The 21,289-nt window shown below is 33.0% G+C and overlaps 1 pseudogene; it reads left to right on the forward strand.

The window, feature by feature from the left end:
• Positions 1 to 2,250: 2,250 nt before the first annotated feature.
• LOC107154276 overlaps positions 2,251 to 21,289 on the forward strand; it is a 37,177-nt pseudogene continuing 18,138 nt past the window's right edge.

Below are 21,289 nucleotides of genomic sequence, written 5' to 3' on the forward strand. Positions count from 1 at the left end.
TCTTTTCAATTTTGTCATTTAAGTTTCTAAACCTCTGTTCTCTCCCATTTTATACCATAATACTTAGCAAGATTCAATTGAATCTTATTAAGAAAGCTGTGTCACTAAATAAAAATAATTTTTTACACTTATGAAGCACAGATAAATATTTTAAATACAACTTTATCTAATAAAGCTGAACACTGTACAGTAATCATTTTTCTTAAAAGTTTACTGAAACAGATGGCTTTTAGATGCATGCTTTGCAGCAAATAATATTTATACTAAGAATCCTCACTAAATTTTATCTGAAAAATTAGGGAGAGTTTTTTTTTTTAATTCAATACCAGAAATCAGAATTGCAGAAATTATTGAACTCCTAAGACAATGGGAGTACTTAGTGCATTTTATATCAAGGCATTTTTCCTTTCTTTTTTCAGTATACAGGAATACCGGCCACACATGCACTACTAACTTGATAGTAAATGTATGTTTCCAGGCTTCCTTATTACATCTCACCCCAGTCCCCCACCTCCCATTGGTCACAGGTGTAACCACGTTTTAAATTTTATTCTCTTTCCCTTTCCCTCATCTGTTCAAGGTGCGCTACATTTGTTACACAAATTATAAAAAACTAACACAAGATGAGTCTGAATAATTCTATATGTAGTCAATAAACTAAACTTAGAGTTGTAAAATTTCTCACAAGAAAACTTAGGGCCAGATGCCTTCATTTTAGTGAATTCTACCAAATATTTATTGGAAAAAAAAAACCTCTAAAAAGTACACAAACTCTTTGAAAACAAAGAAAGAGGGGTTATTCCCACTTTTTATGAGTTAGCATAACACTGGTCCTGAAATGTAAAGAATATTAGTTGAAAACAATATTATAGAATCTTCTTGTATTCTTTTTAATAGAGTGTTAGCCTTAAAAGAGTTTTACAAAAGTTTTTTTTTTTCACACAGAAAAAAGTATAGCATAAACATTTTAGGATAATGATAAGTAGGTTAAAAGTTCTGAAAAGATAATAGCAAAATATATTATGTTATAAATATTATTATAAAATGCATCAATATTTGAAAATTAAGAGAGGCTGGCTTGGGAATTTGGTTCAGATCTACTTAATGAAAAGTAACTATGGAACTCCAAATCAAGATAGCTAATAAAAGAATGGGCTTGAAAATTAGATAGGGATCAATTTAGGGGTTAGGGCATTTGAAGAGCTTTTTCATTATTTAAAAAAATTTACAGTAATATTTTTATTTGGAAACTAAATACTTATTTGTTATGATTTTTCTCAAATTCTTTAAAATATAATGTTTATAGGGGCTCAGATGGTGGCTTAGAGGGAGAATGCTTACCTCACATGTGTGAGGCACTGGGTTCGATCCTCAGCACCACATAAAGATAAAATAAAGATATTGTGTCCACCTATAACTAAAAAAATAAATATTAAAAAAATTTTAAGAAAGAAAATGTTTACCATTTCTAAAAGGCTTTGAAACTATCCATCATCAACATTGTAAGGGCAATTGCTTATTGAGGATATATTGGTCACCAAATTTTAAGGAAGTCATTAAAATTTCATTAATAACTGTAGAAAACTTCTAGCTTATTTATGACAATATGTAAAATGAGAAAACATAACCAATAGTTGTGTCACTTTTTATGTGTATTTGTATTTCCTCCATAATAAACCTCAAAATAGTTGATGAAACAAAGACTGGTTAGCATTTTAGTAGTACTTGTGTTTTAAAATATCTTCTCAATCTTCTCAACTAGGTTAATCAGAATTAACCTAGTTGATAAGGTTAATAAGGATACCAGATTCTGATATCCTTCCATTCTTATAATTGATATAAACTGCTAGGAAAATCAAGGCTGGACTTCCTAATTTTATTTCATATATTGATTATGAATTCTATAAAATAGTTGCCCTATCTTTATTGTTGACCACATAAGAATATTCTATATTCATGAAAATTTAATAAAACTTAACTTTTAAAATTTACCACAAAAGAGAAACAGCTGGTAAAAGCCAAGGTTTGCACTGACTAATGTAATGGTAGTCTATAATCACAGACTCCAATCTGCCCCCAAACAAATTACACTGTGACAAAAACTGTCTGCAAAAGAAAAGTCAAAATGAATAGACCATTGGAATCGGCTCTGGTAGAGCCATCCAACAAAATAGTCACTAAAGATTAAAATGGGATCTGACAACAAGGCAAGATACGACTCCTGGACCCAGAGTGCAGAGGTGATTGCCAATGCTGAGCTGGAATCCTGGCCTGGAAAGAAGGGATGTCCAGCAGGAAGCCACACTGGGATTGGAAAGCAGGCTTTTGCACATAAAGGTTAGTGATGTTGCAACCTCAGAAACCTCAGAGGTTCAAATTGGGTAAGTCAGTATTTCAGAGTGGTAGGGTGGGGTGACCAGCATGGTTCTGCTGAGTAGCCGAGAACTCAGCATGTTGGAGCAAGATATTTGGGGTTCTGTTCCCAGCCCTGGCTCTCACTCTCCCAAGAAATCAGTTAGCCACTTAGTATTCTCTATCCTCATTTTCTTCTAAATATAATCAGATGAATACATTTACCACATACCAAATTTACTTGGATGTCACCAGTTTGTGTATTAAAATAGAAGAGAGTGAAATGGAACAGAACAGAAATTACAGAGCTCTAAGAGATTTTACAGATCTACTAATCTAATCCTTTCAACGCTATGTCTTAGACAGTGAGGACATATGCCAAATCACACATTGAGTTAATACTCTTAAAGCATCTCTGTTTTTTAACTTGGAATTATAGGTTAGAGTGTACCTTGAATGTTTTATTGTTATATATGTTGCTTTGGGAACAGCTGAAAATTATGTTGTAGAATGATATTCACTTCCAAGAAAAATGCTAATATGTAAATGATGAAAATATTATAAAACAATATATACAATATGAACCTATTTCTATTAAAATTGGACAAATGCATATACCCTGAAAAAAAGGCCCAAGAGATATATGTCAAAAATAACAGTATTTTATGATGGGATTACGTGTTGTTTTTATTTTCTTCTTTTGGTTTATCTTCCTTTATATTTCTAATATAGACATTATGTAATTTGAGGGGATGGGGTACAAGGGATTGAAATCAATCACTAAGCCATATCCCCTACCCTATTTTGTATTTTATTTAGAGACAGGGTCTCATCAAGTTGCTTAGCACCTCTCTGTTGCTGAGGCTGCCTTTGAACTCTCGATCCTCCTGCCTCATCCTCCCAAAACACTGGAATTATAGACGTGTACCATCACACCTGGTGACAATATCTAATTTTTATAATAGAAAAACTATTGCACACTTCTTAAAATGGAAAATGTACCAAAATATGAAAAATTACATTTTGATTCTTTGAATTTATTCTTTTAGTTATTTGACCACTTATATTCTGATGAATTTCAAATGTATACTGTCAATCCATACCTCTGTTTGAAATACAGGTCATTTATCTGTCTTTCTACTTCACATCTATGCTTGGAGTTTAGCAGGCACCTCAAATCAATAGAAATTTCAAACAAACTCTTCACCGTATCCACATATCACCTCAGCAGAATTTTGTCTTCATTCTAAATGCTGTATAATGAGTCAATAGCACCACCTTCTATCCAGCTATATAAATCACCAGGGATGCCTGGCACTCTTTTCCTGACATAACTCAATCTGTAGACTGGTCAGTTAATGTTATCACCTCGATGGCTCTCAATCCAAACATCTCTTCATTTCCAGTACCAAAACCTTAAACTAGGTTGCTGTTACTTTTACCTGTAGTAGACTACTATTTGGCTTCCTTCATATATTCTGAATTTTTCCCAATCTATTCACCATAACTTTGCCAACATGGTCCTTTAAAAACTACTTGATCATTTCTCTCTCACTAAAAATATTCAGATAGCTTTCCATTACCTGAGGGACAAAGGCCAAAATTCAAGATAACCTGCCAAATCTCAATGGTCTGCTTCCTATTTACTATTTTAGTTTCATTTGATGAAAGTTGCCCCTATAAAATTATAATTGTGGGGGCTGGGGTGGTAGCTCAGTGGTAGAGTAATTGCCTAGCATGTGTGAGACACTAGGTTTGATTCTCAGCACCACATACAAATAAAATAAAGACATGCTGGTCATCTACAACCTCTCTCTCTCTCTCTCTCTCTCTCTCTCTCTCTCACACACACACACACACACACACACGTGTGTGTGTGTATAAAATAGTAAAGGTGGATAAGAATTTTTATAACCATTTACAGCTAAGAAATCAATTCTCTGAGAATGTAAATTATTTTCTCATTGTCAAATGCTTCACGCTTAGTAGAACAAAGATTCTGACCTAGTGGAGTCAGTTTCTATCCTTTTCCAGAAAACAATTTGTCTCCACAGTTCCAAATTTACTTAAAATAATATATAAGCTAATAGTACTATATACTATTAAAATCAAAGAAACTTTTCAAATTTAGGACTGTGTTTCTACAAATAAAACAAAAATTCACTGAAATAAAATATAAATTATGAATTTTAAAATGGTATATATTAATGGGTGAAACAGTAATAAAAGTAGACATGACAATAATAGTCAAGACGTATTGAGCTCCTAAGCAAATGCTTTGCTCTTATTAACTCATCTATCCTCATATGAACTTAAGGATGTCTATTGAAATTATTATCCCCAACTGACCAACACCTATGTGAGGCATAGAGAGGTAAAATATTTGTCCAAAGTAACACAGAACGCAAAGGAGTCAAGGTTTTGAATCAGGCTACCTAACTTCAGAGCTAATTTTTCCTAATACTACTTTAACTTATCAATACTATTTGTAATCTAAATTTAAAACAGTGACAAGATGGGCAGGAAAATTTTTTTTTAAAAGAGAGAGAGAGAGAGAGAGAGAGAGAATTTTTTTAATATTTATTTTTTAGTTTTCGGCTGACAAAACATCTTTGTTTGTATGTGGTGCTGAGGATCGAACCCGGGGCCGCACGCATGCCAGGCGAGCGCGCTACTGCTTGAGCCACATCCCCAGCCCCAGGAAAATTTATAAAGTAAAAAAAAAATTCCAGCCTTTCACTCACATGTCCAGATTTATCTCTACCATATTGCCTAACATTGACACTGTATAGGATATAGGTGCCACTTACAACTTCCTGCCCTTCTGCATTTCCCAGCCTATATTCAAATGTTTCTGTTGTTCTGTTGTATACTTTACCACCTCATTGTTTTTTCTTTGTAACCCTGATTAGCTTCTGGGGATAGCTAGAACACTATAAAGTGGCCCTAAATATATGTGTTTTGAGTTGAACTGGTCCTCCATAGAAATAAAACTTTCCTTAAATTGGTGTCCTAAGATAAAGACAATTCAATCTTTGCCATCAAAGTGAATCCAAACAATGTGTGTGTCTCTATCAAAAGAAAGCTAAGAAAAAAATTAAAAATGAATACTAGAAAGTGACTTGTGGCATATAGATATGTTCAGAAAAAAAGAATTGAATATCATGGTCAATAGGCTTGTATAAAAATTTAATTTCTAAAATCCACACCTAAAAATGAACCTGATGTTTTATATTCACAGTGATCGTGCTATCCTCATACCTGATATCACAAGATTTTCCTGTATTTTTCCTTCATCTAAAGGAGTCAGTAAACAATAATCTTCTTTCTTTGAATTCTGTGGATATGCCAAAATATTGTTCTCTTGGTATTATTTCCATTTGGAATTCAGAAGGGAAATAGGCTAACATTTGGATATTTAATATATCTATATATTTAATATAGGTTTGGTAAATGAATCAACATAACAGCTCTGGTATTCTCTTTCCCTTGCTATAGCCTCTGCACACTGAGAGCCTCAGGAGCCTCCTGGAGGCTGAGAACCTGTGTCATTAATGAAAGAAGTAATTGATGGGGTAGGAAGCATGGGTGTGGTGTGGTAGGAAGAGCCCAGGCAAGGAATAAATGTGTGTGCTTTCTAGGTTTAATCATTCAAAACCTTAGTAAAACTATTCAACTTATATATAAATTTTGGGATTTATATCATATGACATCAAAGTTTTTGTTCTTCTTGTCTTTGATTCTGTGATTCTAAGTGAAGTGGGGAAAACTTTCAGTTTCTATACCCAACATTGATGGGTAGAGAATACAGGGAAACCAATAGGTATAAAATTCCAGTCTGAAAAATCAGAATTAATAATGGTTGGTGCTGGTCATTTCTTATGTGCAGCTTATATTTCAATGCCTCAGATTTTATCAAGTAACATGGAAGCACTATGGATAGAGTAAAGGTCTACAGCATTTATATGGATATATAATCATCATATGAAATGAGAAAAGAATACTTTAATTCCCTTTTAGAACTATAAAGAACCAGAAAGTTACTCCTAATTCTTAGTAGAGGCTCTGAGGTAGAAAGTGGTTGTGGTCAAATCCTTTAGAAAGGAAAACAGTTCTTACTTTCCCTCAGGGATACCCTCTGATGGCCTAGTTGTGAAGATGACTTTGGTTCAGAGTCCAATATCTGTGAACCAAAGAGAGCCAAGAAACAGTCCTTTACTCAAAACTGCAAGAAGGAAAATTAAAAACCCCAAGTGAAGTCTGATCATCCAGCTGGCACCATGTTCCTGGACCACAATTGGCTTTGGCAACCCCTTACCCTCTAGGCCTCCAATGGCTCTGAGGCTCTGGCCACAAGAAAATCATGGGTTTTAAAATACAAGAATTAAAGAACACATTGATGTAATTTTGGTGCAGGAGCCTTTACAGAAATGTATGTTTGTCTTTGAAGGTTGGCTAACCTTTGGAATGCTTCAGACCTGTAATGGGACTATTTGCCTGGGAGCTGGTTACTGCTCCTAAAGAGATTTGAATACTAACCATGCCCAGACTGTAGCCTTGAGCCTGAGCCCTTTTCACTGCTCCATGCCCCAGGAAGCAATTTATGCCCCAATTCCTTTCGAAGATTAGAAATAACTTTATGGGTACATAAACTGGTCACCTAGAGTCTTAAATAATCAGAACATGAAGCTAGTTCTTGGATTTATTTGAAGAACTTCCGGAGTAACTACTTTTGAGACAATTCTTAGCCTATTCTACCAGATAAGAGAGTCAAAAGTTTTTCCATTCTAATTTTACCCACTTACTTCTGTTCTTTCTTGAGAACCACAAAGAATGATCTATTCTCTATGCTAAGCTTACACCCTCAACCTCTTTTTATACTAGATATTCCAATTTTTTGACCTATCATGGTCTCACCATCCTAATCACTCTTTTCTGCCTATTCCCAGCTTAATTTTCATCTTAATAAGTATTTGCTTTTATTGAAAAAATTTGTCTAGTTATAATATTCCTAGAAAATAAAGTAGAATACTTATATTCTGTAAAGTAGGTTTATTTATGCAACTCCAGCTTATAAACATGTTTTAGTACTGATTTCTAAATATCAATAATTCATCTTCATCACCTAATCTCAGTCACAAGTCTTCTCTCTGTTTGCTATCACGTGTTGTCACACAAATTAGCTGTTAGAATTTGATCACTGTATTTATTTTTCTTCATTGTGCTTTGGAACATGTGTAAGAGATAAAACCACAATAAATGTTCCCTCTGAAATGTGTGCCTTGGTAACTTAACTACATCCAGACACAGAATGATTGATTAAATGGGGATTTAAATATCAACAGGTCTCTTCCATCTGTTTGGAGTTGAGGAATCAAGAGACTCAAAGAAGTAAGTGGCTTGCCCAAATTCTTTTCCATGACAATGGCTCTAGGATGCTTTCTTTCACTCCAAACTTTTTTCTTTTGAACCATTTATGACCTGCCATTCATAAATTGCAATTAGACTCAAATTCCACCTTAGTATGTTAAATGACTTACCTTATATTCTGTACAGAGAAAAGAATATAATGCCAAAAATATTTTATTGTGTCATTACTAAATGCATGGCAATATCAAATAAACCAAATATTATATGACTTATAAAACATTAGTTCATACGTGAAACCCTATTATAAGGAAAAGTATATATTAAAATAACAGTTATAGAAAATATCATTTCATTTCCATGTCAAGAGAGTCTGCCTTAGAAAGGATGCTTCACTGACCAATTCCAGTACTGAACTACATTTCCAGATATTAATAACCTAGTTTAGTTCTGGTTTACTAGGTACTACTGTTTTAGTTAATTAGACTGTATAGTCAATTCAAAAATTAGCAATATTTATGTAATCAAATATATATTGTATATATATTACATATATAATTAAATATTATATGTACATATATTATATACATATATATGTAATCAAGTATTATTCTGCCTTAAAAAAAGAAGGAAATCTTGCCAAATTCATCATCAGTGGTTGAACCTGGAGTACTTGTGCTAAATAAAATAAAACAGACATAGACAAACACTGCACAATCTTACTTATATGTGGAATTTTAAAAAGTTGAATCTACAGAAGCTGAGAGTAGAAGGGTAGTAAATAGGGGTTGGAGGTGGGGACAGGGAGATGCTGGTCAAAGGGTACAAACTTTCAATTATGTATTGAATAATTTCTGGAGACTTACAGTATAGACCCTACACTCTCACTAATTCCTTAGGGAGCAGTTAGAGTCCTGTTTGTTGCTCTAAATCAAAATAACTCATAGCTAATAATAATATATTGAATCTTTGAAATTTACTAAGCAAAATATCTTAAGTATTCTAACCAAACACACACAAAACAAAGGTAACTATGTGACAGGACAGCTGCATTAACTATTTTGACTATGATAGTCATCTTATCTCATGGATGTGTATATGCAAACATGTTGAATACCTTAAATATAGACACATTTATCAACTATATCTCAAGGAAGCAGACAAAAATATTGGCTTAAAATAATCATTTTCTTCTTTTGTGGACCAGAAATTTGGGTATCCTTATTGGCTCTTCATGTGGCAGCAGGTCCTTCTTCCACTGTATTAGGCTCAACTAGAATATTCTGTATCATCTTGCTCGCATGACACTTCTCCACTGGAATGGTTTAACTGGCTGGGATGGCTAGGATGATGTTGTTTCTCTTCAGATGGTGTCAGCAGAACACCTGTATGTGTCTGGGCCTCAGTTACTTTCTGGGTTCCCTCTCTCTCATTACATGTGTAACCTGGACATACTATGTTGTGGCTGGGTCCCCCTCAACCAAAGCAGATTCAAAAACTCTTAAGCCCTTGGCTCCAAAGTTCTAAAGGGTTAATTTCAACTTCACCATATTTTATTGATAAATGCAAGTCAACGTGCAACCCAGATTCAATAGAAGTTGTGAAAACAGTTCAACCAAATATGTAGAAACTGGTATAAATACACACAAACACACCCTAGAAGAAGATAATAGACAAAAAATGTAAAACTAGTGTATTGTTATTGGGTATGTAGTTTGTTTGTTTTCTCTTTAAAGACTAACTTCATATCCAGTTATAATTTATACTAAAAGTTTTACTTTACTTCTCAATAGAAACATATAAAATAACAATTGCCACTATGAATTCAATTATTCCTTTAAATGAATTTAAGAATAATTCATTTAAATAGATTCCACATGTACTTATGGAATATAGACATGCAATCACATTATATATTCATTCTGTATTCAACTTCTTGAATTATATAAATTTTGGCAATTCTTATACTAAGGGTTCAAGTTATCAAGGCTGAGATATATTAATTTCAGAGAAAAAAAACTCATATTTGGTTGTCAGTTTACTATATTAAAAAAAAAGCTGCGGGATCAACAACTTAATATCTACCAAAACCTTTAATTGAATGTGATTTAATTGCCTTAAATCCTTACTGGGTACTTAAGTGTATCTTATGTTATTGGAACATATTTACAAAGTACAAAATTTTTTTAATATATAATTTCAATTCTAGTTTTAACAAAAGTGTATGAAAGCCAAATAATGTCCCCTAAAACTTGGTATAAATCTCTTTTTATTTTCCTCCTCCTTTCCTTCTCCCCCACACCTCTCACACATCCACCAATTTTGGAACTTTAAAAACTCATTTTAAAATACAATACATTTGCCAGGCACAGTAGCACATGCCTGTAATCCCAACAGCCTGGGATGCTGAGACAGGAGGATTACAAGTTCAAAGCCAGCCTCAGCAACAGCATGTCACTAAGCAATTTAGTGAGACACAGTTTCTAAATAAAATACAAAATATGCCAGGGGATATGGCTCAGTAGTTGAATGCCCCAGAGTCCAATCCCTGGTAACCCTCCAAAAATAATTCAATACATTTTAATGAGTATTTTACTACATAATTAAATCATACTCTATTTCATTATTTTCTGTAGCTATATCTCATTATTACCTTTAGCTATATTATGTTTTCAAATGGTATTACATATTATATTTTTTCCAATTATTTGATATTTCAAATATTACTTTCATGAATATACTTATTCATAAAGTTTTGTGTATGATCATGTCAATTCCTTTTTTTACACATTTCTAAATCAAGAATAAAAAACTATCTCAAAGGCATTTGATATAAATAGTCATAGTGCTCTAGAAAATGTTAAAATAATTATCCTCTATCAACAATGCATGCCCATAACTTTAAGTCTCTGTTAACATTGGATGCTGTCATTAATTTTTTCTTTTCAAATTTGTTAAATAAAAATAGTTTCTCATTCTTTTTAATGTATTTCTTTGGTTGAAATCAGGATTATTTCCTTGGGTTTCAAAGAATATACCAAGATAATATCATTTTCTAAAAGCGGCAATTTAGTCACCTCCTGTATATGTGATATATATTATTTTTTAAATATACACACATGCATTCACTCATAAAAACCAAAATTTTATTGGTAAATTGTAGATAATTATCCTTTTTTTCTTTTCTTTATTTTTTTCTAAATTCTCTATATTATGATGAATACATAAAATCACACAATAGAATGCTGTTGTCTTCAGAACTAAATTTTCAGAATCACAGTACAAAGAAATCCTTTCAGAACCTGATCAAAAATATCTCCATTGAATGAAGGTCCCAAATGAGATGTGTCTATATTCATTATTGGCCACATGTAATAGGTATGGTACAGTGAAACCTTTGTCTGATAGAAAACAGAATATAGGTCCCTATGATGATCACTGATGCTACCTCTTCATTCTAAATCCTCTGCTCTAATTTTTACCCTCCCACTTCCCTACTAACTTGCCACCTTTGCCACTTCTCCCAAGGGAAGCTATCTGAATTCCATATTTAAAGATTTTTTCTTTATCCCCACAGAAGGTGCTCTTTACTTGCTTTTTTTTTTACCTATAAAATGATCCCTCAAAGAGCATTTTTTGTATTAGGATAAATATCACATCAGCTATTCATATCTATTTCTCATCACCCCTACTAGATGATGAGCTTTTGATGATAGTAATGGTGCTGAATACAATTTACTTAATTCTCCATGATTCATTATGTGGAAAGATACTTTACATATGAATGAATAATATGTCTATGTATAAAACTTGACTGAATGATGATCCACACTTAACAGAAGGGGCTTCTTAAAGCTTGAGTGACTAAAAGAAGGTAATTGGTACAATCAGTTTTAAGGGTAGTGGTAGTAGAGGGGGCTTCCTGTTTTAGGAAATAAAATCATATTTTTGTTTTTCTTTCAGTCTTGAAAAAATTGTTTGCCCTCACCAGACCTTATTTTCCATATCTATTAAAAGAAGGTACTCAACAAGCCAATTTTCATGACCTCTTGTAGTTGGGGCATTCTTGAATTCCATTATTAGATTTCATTCAGTATTAACCTAAAATGAACTTGAACATCTGGATCATTCCTGTAGTCAAATAAATTTAGAGCCAGGAGCTAGAAATTGGATTTAAAGAGGTTGCAATTGCTCCTTCCTAAATCTGTATACTTCCTAAATCTGAGTCCATGTATAAATAAAATTGAACTCTTTAGCCATTGATCTCAGAATAACTTTTTTGAAATGATTTTTTTTACACTCATTCTGTTGATAAATTTTCCTTGCATAATATTTTATAAATATTTTAATATTTTCTATTGCTTAATATTTTATTAAATCCAACATCTATATAGTACATCAGTTATTATAAAAATTATTCTGTAAACATATGCATAGTAAATGTGGATATTAATTCATTTTCCAATGGAACTACATTGGAGTTTTAGAGATTAAATAACTATGATTAGTGATTAATTTTCAAGAGATATATATTTGAGGTTAAAGTTTCTTTGATAACCATTCTCTCAGAAATAGTTATGGCTATTAAAAACAGAGATAAATATTTAACATCTTTCCTTAGAGAGATTCCTAAGTTAAAAACTTTTTAGTTATTAGAATATAATTCCAAATTAGTCAACTTCATAAATTTGAACGTTAATATTTCTGATCTCTTTAAAGTAGGAAAGCTTCTAAGCGTATATTATAACTGCAATCTGATCTTTTTTATGGTGTTGAAATTTAAAACCTCCAGTAACAGAGTTCAGACAGTGTCCATGGTATTCTTGCAACTTACCATTTTCGTCATTCACTGCAAGTTATTCAGAAAGAATTGTAAACTTTCATAATAATTTTTAGCATCTGTAGTTTCACATTAGATTACAAATATCATTTTCATATGTATTTATTACTAGTAGCACTTGTCTTGTAAGTAAACAGAAGGCAAAGTTAAGACTCATTTGAAGAATATATATTACCTAATGGTTTAAAGCAATTATTTAATGTTCAGGGTCTTCATGTTTTGTATTTTATTTTGCTTTTTGTGTGTTTTGTTTTGCTTTGTTATATTGCTCCAGCAGATCTCAAATTCATGGCCTCCTCCTGTCTTGGCTTCCCAAGTAGCTGGGACTACAAGCATGTATCACTTCAACTGGCCATGTTTAGTATTTTAAATCTGATTAAACTGTTACTAGGAATAATGTGATATGGAATCCCTCGTGATTTCTCTTTGCCTCCTGTGGCACTGTCATAAACAGTGGCTATATTTAACCATGTAATAGATATAACTGTTGACAATATATTATTTATGAAAATATTAGTTTGTTTCTTTTATTGATGTCCTGTAACTCCAACTTCTAGACCTGATCAAGCATGGCCCTGGTTTGAGCCTCATGGTTTATAGCAAAAACCACTTTACTAGTGGGTTTGTGATGAGATAATATGCTTGCATCAGCAAGACATCCTAAGAAGAAAGGGAAAACATCACCTGAAACAAAGAGTATGATTTTATTTATGTCCTGGTAAAGCTCTTCATCTCATTATAGGTCAATAATAAGCAGCCCAGCCAGGCACAGTGGCACAGGCCTGTAATCCAAGAGGCTGAGGCAGGAGGATCACAAGTTCAAAGCCCACCTCAGCAAAAGTGAGGTGCTAAGCAACTCAGTGACACCCTGTCTCTAAGCAAGATACAAAATAGGGCTGGGGATGTGGCTCAGTGGTTGAGGGCCCCTGAGTTCAATCCCTGGTACTCCCTAAAAAATGATAATAATAAGCAACCCAAGGATACAGCTGGAAGACCACACTTTGAGTTGCACTGCTTTTGAGGTCCACAACTCTGGACCTCCTCCAGCCAACTCCCTCCCACAAGTGAAGAATCTGAGGGACCCTAGGAAACATGCTTACCCAGAATCACACCTCAACTTCTAGACTGTAATGTGGCTGCCTAAGAGGGCTAACATCATTTTGTGTCTCTATGAACACAGAGCTTGGATGTGTGGATTGGCATCCATATTTGTACATAGGCCCTCACAGTACAAGTTAGTGGAATTAGGGACAAAGGTAGAAGGGACATGTTTGCAATTTAGGGGTCAAGAGCAATTTTTTATTCATTACCACATTTCTAGCGATGGATTATTCTAAACTTAAACCTGGACTTCCACATAAATGTGGGAGAAGTTTCCCCATGCGGTGTGTTCCATCCATTTGTGCTCTTGCCCCGTCCCTGAAAATTCTAGAGAAAGCCTTATTCCAGCCTTCAGGCATCACTGTGAAAAATAAAGGGTCATTTTTAAAGTCATGCAACTTTTTAATGTGTTCAGTTCCCATTCCTCTTTTAGTGATTGCTTAAATTATGTAAAGTTTTTAAAATGCAAAGAATTTTACAGTTCTAATTTTTCCATGCCTTCATTTTCTTAATTATGGGGTTTTTTATGCTATCATATTTATCAGAAGTTTCTTTTCCTCTTTCTTTCCCAGTGAATCATATTCAATCTTTCAAATACTTTTCCACCCGTGGTGACCATTTCTTCAGTTCTCTCACACCTTTTATTGCTTCAGCTTAGTAATAAGATCTCCTGTCACCATAAGCTACCAGAGTTCCCCAGACTTCTGGCTGCTTTATTCAGTTTATTTCTATGTGTTGAAGGATACTCTTTAAATTTATTTTCTTAAATAACTTTGTCATCAAGTTCATTATTTTCTTTTTTCCTGTCACCCCTGTGTTGAGTACACATAAGTTCAGGTACTGGTGTGCATGTATATTGAGACATCTATGTGTGGGTACTCTATGTCCATTATCCCCCCACCCCGACACACACAGACACACACTTTGTTGTTCTCTCAGGACAATAATCGTATCTGATTACTCTGTTTTTGTCATAGCACCCAATATAGAACTGGCACATAGAATAAAAGGAATAACTCATATTTTTAAATAAATAAAACAAAATAAGATTATACATTATTAGAATATAAATTATAGAAATAAAGATCTGCCTAAATATTTGAGATTTTAATCCACATTTCAATGATAAAAAGTAGAGCAAAGAAAAGCCTATAAGAAAGAATAGCATTTCTTCCATAACCTTATAAAACTGAATGTTAAACTAAAACCTCTTAAAAAAAAAAAACTGACAGAAAAGCAGAATCTAAAAGTGCTGAGGAAGCCTTAAAATGGAGAAATCATCTTTGATTGGCTTTGTCATTGTTTCGAGAACTGGTGTCTTCACCAGTTTTTAAATGTATTATTTCAAGATCCAAAGATTTCCTGCCACTGCTAAATTATCTTTTTTTATACTTACATTTGGCTTCCCATTGGAACCATTCATTTATTTAGTTTCCATAAAACCCCTAATAACTATTTAAATTTTTTCCTCTTCTTGGCTCTTTTCAAAATCATAAATACAGGTTTGAAAACTAAACTTGATTTCTGTGCAAATAATTCCCCTTCTTATGCCCATCCCCACTAATTGCTAAGGAGCTGCAACTATGTCCATCAGTTTTATTTATGATAGACTTATATCTTATCCCCCCCTAGGAAATGGAAGGCCTGCAATAGAGCAGTCTATTAAACTATCCTTTTTTCCAGTTAAATTAATATAAATTAGTGAAAGTAAGACTAACGGAAGCTTTTGCTTTTAAAACATGTGAATCAAAAGTAATTTTCAAATGGCTGTAGTATCTATGCTTATTTTTTATTTCAAATATTTAAATAGACTATACTTAATGAGAAACAAATTCATGACAATAATACCATGAAGCTTAGGTTGTTTAGTTTGTTAAATGTTATGAGATCATTTTACCATAGACATGGGTATTTTTGTTAGGGATAAAACCGTTTTAGTTTATGCTTATATTCACTATGTACTTGAGGTTTTTGTCACTTTCAAACATTCACCTAAAAATATTTTATCAGTTTTCCTAGACAATAAGTGTTTTTCTATTGTGTGGCTTCAAATTAATTTCTGCTTACTTCAATCTAGTACCTTGACAATAATTTTTATGCAGATGCTTAAAAAATCACTATATATCACCCGGGTGTGGTCACATGCCTGTAATCTCAGCAGCTCGGCAAGCTGAGACATGAAGATCCTGAGTTCAAAGCCAGCCTCAGCAACAGCAAGATGCTAAACAATTCAGTGAGACCCTGCCTCTAAATAAAATACAAAATAAGCCTGGGCTCAGTGGTTGAGTGCCCCTGAGTTCAATCCCCTGTACCTCCACCCAAAAAAATCCCTATATATATTTAAGAGAAAAAAAGAGCTTCCTTGGGGAATGGGAACTGCCTTTGTTAATACTTGTCTTCTCAGTATGTTCATGGCCATAAGTAATATCTATTGAAATATGATATTTTAATTTATTTCTTTTGTGAATTTTCCTTTGCAAAAATAGGACCAGTTATATACACTATAAAGTGCTACTGTCATCAAAAAGTATTTAAAATAACAATGCAAATGATTACTGAAATAATAATATTTAACATTTATTGCACATTTACTAGTCTGCTACAGAATTCTGTACCAAGTTGTTATTTAGTGATCAGAACTATCCTCTACAATAGTTATTGTCATTTCTACATTTTCTATATGAGAAAATTAAAGTTTAGAGATATAGTGCTACAAATAATGTCTCTTAGTATAACGTGTATTTGTCTATTATCTTTTACTAGATTGACAAACATTTTGTTAAAATTTGGGCTAATAAATTATTGAATACAATCACATCTTCAGATATAAACAATCATATATTAAAATCATCATGCAACTAATATCGAACATACTTTCAATTGGGATAATTCTAAACCCCCCCCAAAGTACTTATCATTTGTGTTAGAACATGAAAATAACTTAGATAAATCATTTCATATTCAAATTATATAAAATAATGTGCACTGTGTCTGATATAAAATATAATTCCAAACCAAATCCCAAAATATGTTTTGTTAACTCCCTCCAAATGCTTAAATTTTAAGCCTCTATGTTAGCCACTGTTGTATACACATTTGTTGATATTCTCCTATGTAACCTCATGGAATTTTTCATTCCCATACAAACGTCTATCTTAGGGCTTATTGTTTTAAGACTTTCTTATTTCTGATCTAAATCTCTTCTTTTATAAGTTTTAACATTATCTCTGAGGCTTCAAAAGCAAATAAATAAATTTACTCAGCACCAACTTTATAAAAATTTTAACCTCCTCAGCTATATATTTCTCCAGAATCTATTACCTGCATCAGTTGAATTAAATGATAGCAAACACATTTCAATGTTCTTTGTACATCATTTGGGCAGCATAACAATAAAATTATGAACCAAAATGACTTCAAAAGACTTGAGATATTAAAACTACTATCTGGCTGCTTTTATTTTAGAACCCTAAGAGGTTATTTAAACCAGAATGGTAGCATATTGTGATAGTGATTTGTTTTATACTATTATGAGGGTTTATTGAATTGCTTTTAGATAAAACTAAACTCTATCCTAAAAACTCACAGAAAAATCATAAAGGTGAATGACCTTGGGTAGCAAACAACAAGCTTTCTCTTCTGAAAGCCCTCTGCAGTGTTACTCAAGGACTTGAGTCAAATGTAGGTGACATTAAACGCAAGTTAGGCACTCAGAACATAGCAAACACGATATAAAAACCTCTATCCTTGGGGTATTTACATTCTGTCAGAGGAAACAGACATTAACAAGATAAATATATCAGATAAGTAAATCAAATAATATGCTAGAATCACTGGGATGTAGGGTCTATCTAGGTTCAGCTTAGTTGATACTGTCAAGAGATGTTAATTGTAGCTATATATTCCTGTCAGCAGTATATAAGAATTTCAATTCAACATCCTTGACCACAGTTGGTATTATGTATCTTTAAATTTTCATCTATTTTGGTCAGCAAGGAGAGCTGTTTTTCTGTGATTTTAAATTCTATGTATCTGATTGCCTGTTGATGTTGAGTATTTTATTGGCTCTTTAAATTTCCCTCCTCTGAAGAGCCTGTCCAAGATTTTTGTCTTTTTCTTATGGAATTGTAGAAATTCATCATATAGTCTGAATATAAGCTTTTCTTTACATGATTCATAAATATTTTTTTTAACTCTATAGCTTTCCTTTTCAATCTATTAGTATATTTTCATGAACAGAAATCCTAAATTTTAATTTCAAACTTTTTTTATAGTGAGAGTCTTACTGTGTCCCATTTTAAAAATCTTTACCTAGTTTTAGTAATAAAGATCTCCTCTTTTCCTTTAGAATTTATTTTGTTTTATTCTTCACATTTATGTCTTAGGTCATCAACTGACCCAGTATTATTTATTGGGAAGAAAATTAATTGTTCTGTACTATTATGACACTTTGGGTAAAGAAAGTATTGTGGTTATTCTTTTAAGAAAAAAAAATCTTAGAATGTTTGAATGTTGGTAGAAAAATCCAGTAAAGAGAAAACTAATGATGTGAGGAACAGACAGGATAAAGGATGAACTGGGCTTGGCTACTGCAGGTGTGAGTTAAAGCACTAATTAAGGTAGCCAAGCATGTAATCAGTCACTGACAATGGTAATATCAATGATGGTAATTGATAATACATATAATTTATCATGAACCAGGTATTTATTGTTCAAAGCACTTCACTAGCACATACACACACGTATACATGCATATTTATGAACACATATACATGTAGGTATTAGTATATTAAAATGTATATAAGTGCATTTGCTTATATTTATGTAAATCGGTCAATTCCATTCTCTAACAAAGCTTATATGCATTTATATGTATACAATGTTTTGTACGTTCTTGTTATAGTAAGCATATATATAAGAATGAAATTAATTTTCTATTCTATTTTATATTCACTTACAAACATTCATAAGTGGATACTGATTTTGTATAAGAAGTACCAGAGGCACACAGTGCTTAAATAACTCAGCCAAGAATTGTGAAGCTGGGATTTAAAAGTCTAGACAGACCCAGTCCAAAACCTACAAGCTTAAACTAATACAGTCAATTCACCTGTAGAGATTTTGGGGTCAGATTAATTAAGGGCCAATTAATACATAAAGTATTCCTAACAAGTATCCAGTCCAATACCTAATTTATTTATTTATCATGATTTTATTTCAACCAAGTTTAAAATAAAAGATTGTCTGACTTCCTATTTGTCTTTTATAAATTTATGTAGTAAAATTAATAAAAGAAATAAGCTTGCTTGATCGATTAGAATTTCCTGCATGATGTATTCAGAGAAAAATGAAGGCATTTGTTCTTCTAAACATGAGGCCTTCACTCAGAAAAATGCATGTGAGAGATTCAACTTTCAAAAGTCCATTTTTGGTTCTATTCTGCTACAATTTTAGACATGAATCAAAAACTGTGTGGTATAAATCCAAACACTACAATGGTTTCCTTTTTAAACATATGCAAACTTGCTCTTGTGATACTTGTTTTATCTAATATCAGGCTTGGATGGAACATATTCATGGTTTTTTTTAAATATACATTTTGGTCAAATTGTAGGCTCCAGCGTCAGCATAATATTCATGTGGTTTTGCAACTGCAAAGTCCGAATGAGCCCCTTAGTCCTCTGTCCTTTGGAAAGCAAACTCCAGCATGATGCACATCAGACATTATATTTCTCTGTTGCCCATTAAAACCCTGGCATACATCAGACAGCTCAGTGAAATTCAGACCAGTTCAATCAGAATGAAACATGAACTTGTGTTTAATGTCACCTACATTTGACTCATTTCTGCTAGATTCCCCTACAATTTCTCTGAGGCTTTTCATTTGTACCTCTTTTAAAATATATATACATTGGTCATTGTATTTCATGATTTAAAAATATGCTGTAGAGAAAGAGTTGCTAAATATACCACACATACACAATCAATTTTCAAAGGCAACTGAGAAAAATGCTCAAAGATAAGCATGTCACAGAGTATTGTAGAAACAAAGCAACAAGCTTAGATGGTACAGTGGGTGGCTGTTAAAAAACAGTAAGAAAAAGATAAATAATAGAGAAAAGCATAAGAGCCTGTGTAGCATCAGACTGTAAAGTTTTGGAAATGAATCAGAGATGTTTAATTATCTAATTAATTTTAAGAATTCACTGAGTTCTTAATTTAGCAGGCACACTGCTATGTTTTAAAGATGCAGATTTGAACAAGATATTATACCTGCTCTCAAGAAGCTCAAATTCTCATAGGAAAAAGAGTCATGAAAACAATGTAGTCAGGTGCAATGGCACATATCTGTAATACCAGCTGCTTGGGAGGCTGAGGCATGAGGATCTCAAGTTCAAAGTCAGGCTCAGCAACTTAGTAAGGCCCTAAGCAACTTAGCAGACTTTGTCTCTAAATAAAAAATAAAATGGGCCAGGTTGTGGTTCAGTAGTGAAGGGCCCAAGGGTTCAATTCCTGTTACAAAANCCTCTCCCTCTCCCTCTCCCTCTCCCTCTCCCTCTCCCTCTCCCTCTCCCTCTCCCTCAAAAAAAAAGGAAAATTAAGTGATGCCTTACTGTTCAATTTCTTGCAGAGGGATCTACAGGAATCCAAAGACAGCACAGAAAATGCTTTGAGTTTTTCCTTGCTCTTCTATTGCAATGTTAGGTTTTAAAATTCAAAAATAAAATTGAAGAAGAATCATATTTGTACTTCACAGAAACAAAAATTAACAATTGCAACTGTGAACTGAAGGCAATGACTTCTTTTTTAAAAATGTTTATATTAGTGAATTACAGTTACACATAACAGTGAGGTTCATTTTGAAATTCATACATGCATGCAATATAATTTGCTCCATTTTAACCCCAGTACTTCTGCTTTCCCTCCCCACTTTCCTCCACTTGTTCTTTTTTCTATACTCTGCTGGTCTTCTTTTTATTTATTTATTTATTTTTTTATTGGTGCATTGTAGATACGCATAAGAATAGAATAGATTCTGTTATATTCAAACATTCACATAGCACAACTTGGTAAATTTCATTCCACAGTTCCTTCCATCCCCCTCTCTCCTTCCTACAACTTGGTCAAGAGCCCTTCCTCTACTCCACTGTTCTTGCTTCTACTTATGTGGGACCCCTCCCTCTTTTTTAGTTCCTTATTTCTCTCTCACGTACACATGTCAGAGAAAATATTTAATGCTCAACTTTCTGAGTCTAGCTTATTTCACTTAGCATGATGTTCTCCAGTTACATCCATTTACCAGCAAATGACATAATTTTATTCTTCTTTTTGACTGCATAAAACTCCATCGTCATATAGACTACATCTGCTTTATCCATTTGTCTGTTGGCAGACATCTGGGCTAGTTCTATAACTCAGCTATTGTGAACTGCATTGCTATAAATATTGGAATGTATGTATCACTATGATATATTGATTTTAGTTTTTTGAATAAATACTAAGAATTCGGATAGCTAGGTCATACAATGGTTCCATTCTTAGTCTCTTGAGGAATCTCCATACTGCTTTTCACAGTGGCTTTACTAATTTGCAGTCTCTGTTTCCTCACATCCTTACCAGCATTTATTA

Source organism: Marmota marmota, unplaced genomic scaffold (genome assembly GCF_001458135.2).
Source record: "Marmota marmota marmota unplaced genomic scaffold, marMar, whole genome shotgun sequence".
NCBI lineage: Eukaryota > Metazoa > Chordata > Mammalia > Rodentia > Sciuridae > Marmota > Marmota marmota.